The sequence below is a fragment of the Limulus polyphemus genome, unplaced genomic scaffold (genome assembly GCF_000517525.1).
Source record: "Limulus polyphemus unplaced genomic scaffold, Limulus_polyphemus-2.1.2 Scaffold3454, whole genome shotgun sequence".
Lineage (NCBI taxonomy): Eukaryota > Metazoa > Arthropoda > Merostomata > Xiphosura > Limulidae > Limulus > Limulus polyphemus.
This window is the reverse complement of record NW_013669064.1, coordinates 92,253-103,301: the sequence shown is the minus strand read 5'-3', so window position 1 is coordinate 103,301 and position 11,049 is coordinate 92,253. Positions and strand designations below refer to the sequence as shown.

At 37.1% G+C, this 11,049-nt stretch overlaps 1 protein-coding gene across 3 annotated transcripts in view; it reads left to right on the top strand.

The window, feature by feature from the left end:
• Positions 1-11,049, top strand: part of LOC106469377 (BTB/POZ domain-containing protein 10-like) — a 46,485-nt gene that overhangs the window by 8,164 nt on the left and 27,272 nt on the right. The window lies entirely within an intron of this gene.

Below are 11,049 nucleotides of genomic sequence, written 5' to 3'. Positions count from 1 at the left end.
TATGTGTGTGTGTGTGTGTGTGTGTGTGTGTGTGTATGTATAGTATGTGTGTGTGTATATATATATATATATATATATATATATATGAAGTGGATATACTATTAACGTAAATCAAGACACATTATGGTGTATTGTGCGGACAAAAATATCCTGCAGGACACACTGTGTGTTATTAACAGGAATGATAGTTACGCGATTTTCCACTTTCTGTAGCTCGGACGGTGGTAATCCAAACTATCACATATTGTCGGTGGGTGTGCTTTACTGCACCCTTACTTCACATACTAAATTTCAAGGCAGTTCATTAATAAATACGAGATATAATATCTCCAATTTTGATTGAATTTTGTCCTTTTTATTTCTTCGCACCGAAAGCACGGAAACTTTATTTGATAGAAAAAAAAATACTTTAATGGATGTTTTTTTATTTGGTACACTGATAGACCTTACAACCTATATTTAGTTGTCAAATTAGGTCTAAATATAAGCCACATATGGAAAGATGTTCGATAAAAACCGCCCAAATTTGACCAAAATGTTTACGTACGCCTGCACAAAATGTTACACAAGATATCGGTCTAAAATGTTTACTACAGCTTCACCTAAGAGTAAAAGTGGACCTTTTTTTTTCCATTCAGATTAAAGACGGCTGATTTACACTAACAAAACTATAGGGTGAAAGCACGTGCAGATACATAAGTATTGGTTAGGCCAAGCAAACTAGATTAACAGTTTCTAACTCAAGTTCTCAAAAGAATCATATTTATTCAGAGCTGGCACAAGACTTCTCTCCCCCTTAATTTCACCAACAGATCTTCGAGGGAGGGTGTGGTTGTGGAGTTGGCTGCTGTGGTGACACGTACCATTTCCTGGTTGTTTATTAGGGGTCACTTAGTGTCCGCAAGCAGCGAACCTCTTCCTTAAGTCACAGTACAGACATTGCCCTCAGCTGCAACTACTCTTCCTATCTGTTGTACAAGGGCCAAGCTTTGGTTCACATGGCAGACATTTCCTGGCAGTGGTGATTATAGATAACTCTCTGAGTTAATTCTGTATGTTTTCTAGAAAGGAAACTTCATTTCGTGTGTGGCTTCTGTAACTCCATTACACTGTACAGAAACACTAGACTTCGTGTGAAGTAAACCCTACGTGTGTATAGTGAGGTACTGATGTTTTCACCATTACATGTACTTGTGTAGTCCACTGTTTGTGGGCTCGAACTTATTGACATTGGATAATTCTCCCAAAATTCTTTGTGCGTACTGGAGAGATTTACACATTTTTATAGAGAGTTTTTTTAAAAAACTACCTTTACACTATATATATTATATATATATGTGTGTGTGTGTGTGTTTGTATCTGGAGTGTAAAAGTCGTTTCTTTCTAAACTTTTTATCAAAATGGATAACTCTCCCGTTTATCACCAGTCCCCCAGTTGTACAAGCAAAACTTACCTAGAATTTCTGCAGTATATCGTTGTCAAGGATGTCAATTCTATGAGTGACGTTTCCTTGACACAAGAAATCTCCCTCTTCACTTACATCTAGTCTATTGCCATTTGCCAGAACAAAGTTATTTACTGACCAGAGTGGCGGTCTCATTTAGAGGTTTTGAAATATCGCAAGATTTACCAGTGTTCTGGTTGCTCCCACGTCAATCGGGAACTTGATCTCTCGACCTTTTACCCTCATAGGTAGGTATCAAGTTCCACCCAGCCTTGGGAGTTTTGGGTCTTCCAGAGCTGTGGCAGTGTTACCATTTGCTTTTGATTATTTTGAGCCTGTTGAACTGTTGGTTGAAACCAGTAGCATTGCTTGCTTTTCTGCTTGGCGAAATACAGGTGTTGCTAGTTCTCTGGCACATGTGAGTCATTCATTGGAACTGTTAGCCTTGTTGCCATTACTGCTAAGCAAAATACAGGCAGTTCATCCACAATTGACCCAACATGTACTCCCGAATTATTTGAAGGTGGAGACGTCATCAGCATTGACTGCAGCATGTAAACCACGGCAGTACGGGGACAGCCCTGCCTATTCACTGGAAATCATTGTTGCATTGTAGCACTTGGACATGTAGGTGGCTGGTTAACCCTCGGCAGGCTTCTTCCCCTCCAACAACCAACCCAAAGTTACCTATTCATATCTGGTTGCAATAGAAACCGTCTTGGTTAGGGTGAGGATGTTCCTTACACCCAAGTGGTGCTTAATTGTCTCGCCAAGAAGTTCTTCAGTGAACTTATCCACCAGTATGACTTGGCAATGTGTTGAAGCATCACAGGATAAGTTTCACTATGATGTAGATCATCCATATAAAGTTCCACATTCTTGATGACACTTCTCTTCTGAGCCTTGAATTCTGCTCGATGGATTGCTTGATTGTCCACTGGATCCAATCAGTTACACAGCTAGGCAATGAATGTGTCTCAGTCTTATTGTTGAACCTAGTTCAGGGCTGGACCATCTAAGCTGAGGAATAGACATTAGACTGCCTTCTCCCGAGTCCACTCATTCCAAGCAGTTACCTGCCTGCAAAGCTTCGGAAAATTATCCAGTTCTTCTTTCACCTTATCTTTGAGCATCATTGGCGAAATTTACTTGGCTTCACTCGCAGGGACCTGTGGTGTTCATTAAAGCCTCTCTTTTACAGTTTCTCGGACAGTGCCTGGCTGAGATGTTGCCTGTGTCACAAATGCAGGGAAGTGGGTACATTATAGGATTCCAACACTCGGACAATAGTCAGTTCCTGGTCCAGTTTTTCTCAACATAGTATCCTGACACTCTGCACAACACTTGTCTTCCTCATAATTCATAGTCACCCTGGTAGGATTTTTTCTGGCTTGCAGAGGTTCACGACTGCCTCATTGACCAAAGTATTTTCCTGTTTATCTTTACTGTTTCACATCCCATGGAAACGGCTCTGATTGACATTCATCCACCAGCAGTAAGTTCAATCCTTTTATGTTTGTCTTGAACAGCGCTGGGGTTGTTACTCTAACTTTTGATGTCCTTGGAGTCCTGTAAAGACCACCCCAGATGGTCTCAGACTCACCTGGCACAATACCACCCTGGAAACCTCCATTCTTGCTTTCTTAGTGCAGAGATCAGTCCTCAGAGGCAATCCCCACTCTGCCATCTGAGTACACCAGATGTTGGCAGATCTTCCATAGTTTTCTTTTGAAGAGAGATTGACATTAGGGACATTCGCAACATCAGCAAATATCCTGTGTTCAGAAGAGGACTTCTCTTAAATTCAGCACCTCTATCATACAATTGTTTCTCTCCAGCAGCAAACTCTACCTCTCACCAATGAGCCATTCTTTCATTAAAAATCATTTGTTTAAACTCTTATTAATAAAGAGCTCAAATATGCATGTTAGTTTAAGTTGAGTTTGAAGCTAAGAAATAAAGAGACTGTACATCATGTTTGATAGAAAAGGGAAACGATTGTTATTAAACCAGGGACACACAACACGATCTGCATGCATGCTGGGCAGTCGCCTCCTACCGGACTCGTGAATTAGTTAACAGATTTTCCTCCCTAAAGATGCTTTTCCGTCAAACAGTACTACACAAGATTTCAAGTGAGTTGGTTAAGTGTATAAATTTTTTTACTTAGCGGGAAACGTCAAATTTACATATAGCAACTAGCGCTACCACGTGATTGGTCATTCTCATTCAAAATAGGGGAGGCCATAACCTCTCAATATCATACCTCCTACCAGTGAAAGACACTGCTGTTGTTTACATTGTTTTACAAGGTCCAGAGTTGAGGGAATATCCCACCCTTGGGAGAAACGGGTATCTCTAGAGAATAACAGAGACAGCTAGAACTAAAACCAACGGTTTCTGGATCACGTGTTATGCGAAAACTGCATATATTTAGAATAAAGGAACATTTTGGAGAATTTCTGCATTAAAATGAAAAGGTAGAAAATGCATGCTATGTCTGTATGTATACTGTGGTTGTAAAGATGGGAAAAATCATTTGTGCCCAGTTTATAGTTAGATGCTTAAAACAGTTTATTGCGGTCTTTATAATATTTGTTTGACCCGTTTTGCGTGACTATTCTCTCGGCCTTTTCTTCATTTGTATACAAAATGATATTTTTACTTCATATATTCTGTCCTTTTCACTGATTCAGTCGCGTGTAACACATGAAATAGAATATACAACTGAACGTGAAAATTAATTTCGATGTTCAACTGAAGTTAACTTTTCTCATCATAGAGTTTTGGACTCACTGCGAATCTTAACAATAAACAGTGAAGAAAAATGTAGACACATACCAAGAGATTTTACGCAATTTGAGAAAAGTTAGAGAAGAACGTTTTAAACCAATTATGTTAATGAGTACATAATATTTAGTTTTGCATGGGTAAAGCCTTGTATAATATCCAAGAAAAGGCACATTTCGTATACACATAAGTAGTAAATAAAGATAACTAGAAGACTCATCCCGAATATTTCCTAAAAAAACATACTTAAGTAGTGAAATTTAGGGACATTTTTAGTAACCTTAGACAACCTGTAACAGAATATTGGAATTTAGGGACATTTTTAGTAACCTTAGACAACCTGTAACAGAATATTGGAATTTAGGGACATTTTTAGTAACCTTAGACAACCTGTAACAGAATATTGGAATTTAGGGACATTTTTAGTAACCTTAGACAACCTGTAACAGAATATTGGAATTTAGGGATATTTTTGTTTAGTAACCTTGGACAATCTGTTAGAGAATATTTACACTAGTATTCGACTCCATGTTTTCTATAATGATGAAAAATCACCATGCTCTTCTAAGAACCAGATACACAAATAGATGTTTCTCACCCCATTTCTTCGTTGTTGGTTTATTAGCGCAAAGCCACACAACGGGCTGCCTACGTTCAGTCCACCGCGGGAGGTCGAACTCCAGATTTTAACGTTGAAAGTCCATAGACTTACTGCTGACCCACTGGGGGACCCTCTTCGTATTAAATTTGATGTGAAAAGTTTATGCTTATCATAGGATATAATAATTCACACCGGGTTACCAAAATAATTTGATCGGATTTGTTTTAGAAAGTGTTCCCTACATGTTCAAAACTTCTATAATATGATTTTTGATTATGGCTTTTATATCCATAGGTACCATGTAGTATGAATGTGTACGTTACTTTCTGTGTGGTTAATATAACAACATTGTTATATCCATCGGTTTCGTAATGCAGTCATCCGAACAGCGGAAGTTACTTTTGAAACACCTTGGATTATTGGGGGGGAAATTTTGACTTTAGTGGTTTGAACATAGGAGGATTTGTTGTCAGATAGACAAGTTTTTTCTGTTTCGTTTCACAAGACCACTAATCTGAGTTTTCAACAATCGCGACAAAGTACTCTCCATCCGATTCTTATGTTCCTAATTCGAATGTCTTAAAAAAACTTGATATCGAAAACTATGTATACTCGTTATAAAATGAAAACTTTTTGTTAACTAATCTTCTGGACCAGTCGATATCCCATCTTAAAGCCTGACTTTATGAAACTCGTGAAATTTTATAATCACTTTTGAAATCTTTTTATTTTGTGTGGACATTTTTTAACCGCAATATTTACGTAAAGAAAAAAAAAAACATTCTTTCAGCCTGAAATTAAGGTGTTTGTTTACGTTTCAATCACTGTTTGATTGTACAGAACTATGAAGTAATACAATAGTGTTCAACACCTGTACTCACTGACAATTTTAATTTCAGAGTTCTAGCAAAATATGATGTTATTACAATGCACCTTCGTTAGCGAACTAATCCTCGTCTTACAAAATATAACTATATTTTTGTATACGTATCAGTTGCTCGCGATCCAGCGAATTCAATGCGTAATTCATCGTTTTTTGAAGTAGAGTTGAAGCTGTTTGACATTCAGGTTTAGTTTCAAAACGTTGAATGAATGAAAATACCTAACTTTGCTGCACTAGTACGTACACCGTCACATTGCTTTGAATAATGTTGGTAAACGTGCAAAGAATTCGAAACTCTGAGCCCCTCCCCCTCCTTTTTTTTTGTATACTTGTATACGCATTAGAAGGCAGTGGAACGAACTGTCTATCCCGCATATTCTCGTCCACAGTGGTGACAAAAAAATAGTAACTTTTTTTAAAATTAAAGCGTATAAAACTACTACAATGACAATTCAACCAGAAAAAAATATGTTTAGGTTAAGAAATGTTGTTTTTTTTTAAATGATCCAATTTTTCAGTTTTCGAACCCACAAAAGGCAAAAGAAAATAAAAAGATGTTGATTTACAGTAGACTTAATACTTAAATGCAGATTATTGAAAGAAAAGACGATGAGTGATGTTAAAATGTAGGCCTAGTAGTTAGCGTGCCTTACTGTGGATCCGTGGTTTTTCTTTTTGCCACAAAATCACGTTTCGCACGTTGGGGCCTTGGGTTAGTTATAAGAGTGACAGTCAAATCCCACTATGTGATTAAAATAGTCCTAAAGTTGGCGGGAGTTGCTCCAGCCTATCAGATCGTTATTGGGATGGCTATGCGCAAATAGCCCTTCTGTAACTTAGTGCGAAATTCTGAAAGAGAAATTAAGCGAACCTAGGGTTTACTAACACTATATGATATGGCGTTTTCAACCATATTCTATGAATTATTATTTTTGGACTTCATTCACACAGTGTTGAAATTTAATAGGCCGAAAGCGTTTCATTATTTCTCGGGCTGGCACGGCCAGGTGGTTAGGGCGCTCGACTCGCAATCTGCGAGTTGCGGGTTCGAATTCACTTCCCACCAAACATGCTTGCCCTTTCAGCCGTAGGGGCGTTATAATGTGACGGTCAATTCCACTATCCGTTGGTAAAAGAGTAGCCCAAGACTTGGCGGCGGGTGGTGATGACGAGCTGCCTTCCCTCTAGTCTTTCGATACTAAATTAGGGACAGATAGCCTTCGTGTAGCTTTGCGCAAACTTCCAAACAAACCAAACCCTTATTTCTCAGTAGGGGTGTTTCGGTTCAAAGAAAGTGGTGGGGAAGGTACACAGTCTAGGAAACTTCCTTTCCATACCATCCGTAGTGAATTTTCTTATTTTACTTGAGGAATTCTCTTTCGCCAAGATATTACCAATCATCTTTGTGAGACTTGTACTATAATTATTCAGTTACGAGGCGATTTTCACCCTAGATAGCTGCTTTCTGTTATTGTTTTGCGACGTTGCCTTGTTAAAATATGTGGAAACATATAATAATTTCTCATCACCTAATTATTTAGTAAGTAATATAATTTTACACGCAGAACTGGAAAAATGTCATTGATGTATATATTAAAAATAAAATTTTGAAATAATGTAAGAAAAAAAATTACATTGCCTTATAGTATGGTTTCTTGTCAGAATTTAAATAATCAGTTTTATAACTCAGACTTTTTTCTTTATATAAAACGTTAAGCCTAGTAATTCGTCCTAATCGTAAATGAAACTTGAACTATATGTTTAAAAGAAGGTTAGCGTTGAACTTTTCATATAGAAATGACCTATAACATTCACATCTTCAGCACTGTTTTTTTTCCTATTCAGTGATCGCAGATGGTAAACAACTTTAAAGTCGGTGACTGTCTGATCTGAGATATTTATATTCTGCACTTTTCCCTTCCCCCCCCCCCCCACTTGTTTAAAGATTCTTTTGCTAAGGGTCTCTACATCAGTCATATGTGTGTGTTGAATACCCAAATAGTGTAAGTAGTGTAGTTATATAACCCAGCCTGAAATATGTGAGGTACCCTGTAGGGAGTTTTGGATTCTAATTTTCTGGTTCTCTGTAACTGTAGAGCAGCTAAGATCATGAGCAAAATAAAATTACATAAAAAAAATCTAATTACTTAAAACGTGTGCTCATTGGCTTTTGTAATCAACCAAACAGATCACAACCTAAATCGATTTGAATGCTCTATCCAACAAAGACAGATAGGTTGTTTTTTCGGTACTCTGCTCTGCTTTAGTTTAATTCTAGATAATATTCTTTGATGGGTATTTCAATATTCATATTACGATTATTCGAGGCTTACGTATCTGTATGATAGGGGCTAGTTGTAATAAAAATCAAACTTTACATATAGTTTCTGTAGTATTAGTTCTGACCTACTAAGTTAATTCCAAATGTGTTTGTGTGTTGAGTTTGAGTATCTGTTTTGTTGTAAGAAAGTCAGCCGCGTCCTCTGTATACAAACTTTTTTTTCAAAAAGCTGTGCTACTTAGTTAACGAGATTAAAACGTTAGTAAGCCATACAATGTGTTTCAACTTGAAACTAAGTCTGCAAGTTTCAATAACGTATTAAAGACCGTGATTATAGAATAAAATGTGTGTCTTGATAGTGACCTGTTGTTTTTACAATTAACCTATCTTGTCGGGTATCACAAATCAAAAACAATATTAACATGCGTGTACTTTCAGGGTGTTATCCTGAAGTGTAGGGGTAATATTGACAATTCGAAGCGACATGGCCTGAACATACTCTCCTTTTCAATCGTGGGGTCGTTATAATGTGATCGTCAATCTCACAATTCGCTGGTAAATAATACTCCAAGAGTTTACAATTGTGTTGATAATGTTGACTAACTGCCTTTCCTTTAATCTATAACTTTAAAATTTGGGACGGCTGGATCAGATAGCCAACGAGTATCTTTTCGCGAAACTCAGCATTAGACATTTTATCCATTTATATCTGATAATGAACCGAATGGATGTTACTCCCTATCAAGGTTTTGTTCTGTCGTGTGAAAGTACGTAACCAAAGCGACGTTATCCTAGGTTTACTCTCAAAATTGTATCTTGTCATGTACGTAGAGATAAATCAAACAAGTGTTACTACCCTTTTGAACTTTTACTAACTGATGATGCTCATCATCAGCGAAGTGAAACTAAATGATGAATTAAGGCTATGTTATACTTTCAGTTACGTGGCAATATAAAATACTGAAAGGGTTATAACATTGCCTTGACTCATCATCAGCGAAGTGAAACTAAATGATGAATTAAGGCTATGTTATACTTTCAGTTACGTGGCAATATAAAATACTGAAAGGGTTATAACATTGCCTTGACTTCAAGGCAATGTTATAACCCTTTCAGTATTTTATTTTGCCACGTAACTGAAAGTATAACATAGCCTTAATTCATCATTTAGTTTCACTACGCTGATGATGAGTCAAGGCAAATGTTATGCTTTCAATGTTTTACTTTGTCGTCTACGTGTAGATGAATCAAGACAACGTTACAAGTATTTCGAGATCTTATTCTGCCAATGTAACTGATGGTTTATTATGTTGTGTTACTGGTGAAGAATCAAAACGATGTTACTACATTTTTGTGGGTTTATTACGCCTTGTATTAATGATGAATCAAGGCAGCGTTAATACGTGTTCGGTGTTTTATTTTGCTATGTAGTCCTGTGACAGAGCTCTGGATTTCGGAGCTGGCGAGCTTTGTTCAATTCTGTGTGATACAACACAACATTCCCCGCACTTTAAGCTGTGGGTGCGTTATAAGAGCGACAGTTAGTCCCTAAGCGTGGTTGCTGATTAGCTGCCTTCTTTCTCATCAGTGGTTCAAAATCAGGAAAGGCAGCAGGTACATAAATACAAATTGCAACTACTTTTTGCCATGTAACTGATGATGAATCAAGGCAACATTACTACTCTTTTCACGGTTTTATTCTGCAAAGTACCTGATTGTGAATTACCACAAGTTACTAACTTTAAAATATTATTTGTTGTTGTGAATCGAGACCGAACGATTAATCAAAGCATCATATATATTTTCACTGTTGCATCCTTCTGTTTATTTGCCTGGTTATTAGTGAAAGCCATGGTTATTGTATTTCGTCTTGTCATCCACCTGGTAATGAACTAAAACGAATTTGTTGCAATTTCTTCATAGATTTTATTTTTAATTTTTGTTTGTATTTATATTCAAACTATCAGTGAAATGCTGAAGACACGAAATGGTTACTAAAATGATTGTATAACATTGGACTATTTTAATAAATAGTTAATAATTATATAACTTTATCAGTTTTATAATACTTATCATGATTATCCTAAGTGATAAATCAGTTTTAAAATTTGGGTAGGATAGTATTGTGATACGACTGTTAAGACTGATTTATTTATGCTCCACATCTCATACAATATATTTTGGTACATTCGCCAGTTTGTTGCATTGATGGAATTTTTGTACGTGTACGCCACCTGGTAAATCACAAGAAAAGCATATATATGTTATTTCTCTGCAAAGAAAAATTTTTTTACATCAACGATAATATGGTTTGCTAATGTGATGGGGAAAATAATTTGAAGTTTCAAAGTGATATGTGACATTATTATATGAATTCTTCTAAAAAAAATTAGAATCGGTGATCACTACTCATTTGATCAAACACTGACATCATCATTGACCATCAGTAATTCTAACTTTATCAGCTTGACAGACTGTCAAGTTGTGTAACTTTTACTGCCTTAGTTGGTCTTGTCTAACTGTCAAGAGATTGTTAACAGTCTACTAAATAATGGTTGTCTATCACAGGGTTCTAGTATGATCATAAAAAAAATCTGAAAAAATAGCTTCAAGCTATATTTGCTATTGATAGAAGGGAAATTTAGTCATGCGTGTGTTCCCACTTAATACTAAAACAAAAGAGCTAAGTCTCTAGTACCCCTGTGGACCAGCGGTAAATTACATTGCTAAAATCCAGGTTTCGATTCACTGCAGTGGACGGATTTGGTTTGGTTTGGTTTTAATTTCGCACAAAGCTACACGAGGGCTATCTGCGCTAGCCGTCCATAATTTAGCAGTGAAAGACTAGAGGGAAGGCAGCTAGTCATCCCCACCCACCGCCAACTTTTGGGCTACTATTTTACCAACGAATAGTGGGATTGACCATGATATTATAATGCCCCCACGGCTGAAAGGGCGAGCATGTTTGATGGGAAGGGGATTCGAACCCGCGACCCTCAGATTGCGAGTCGAGCTCCCTAACCACCTTGCCATGCCAGGCCCAGAGCTC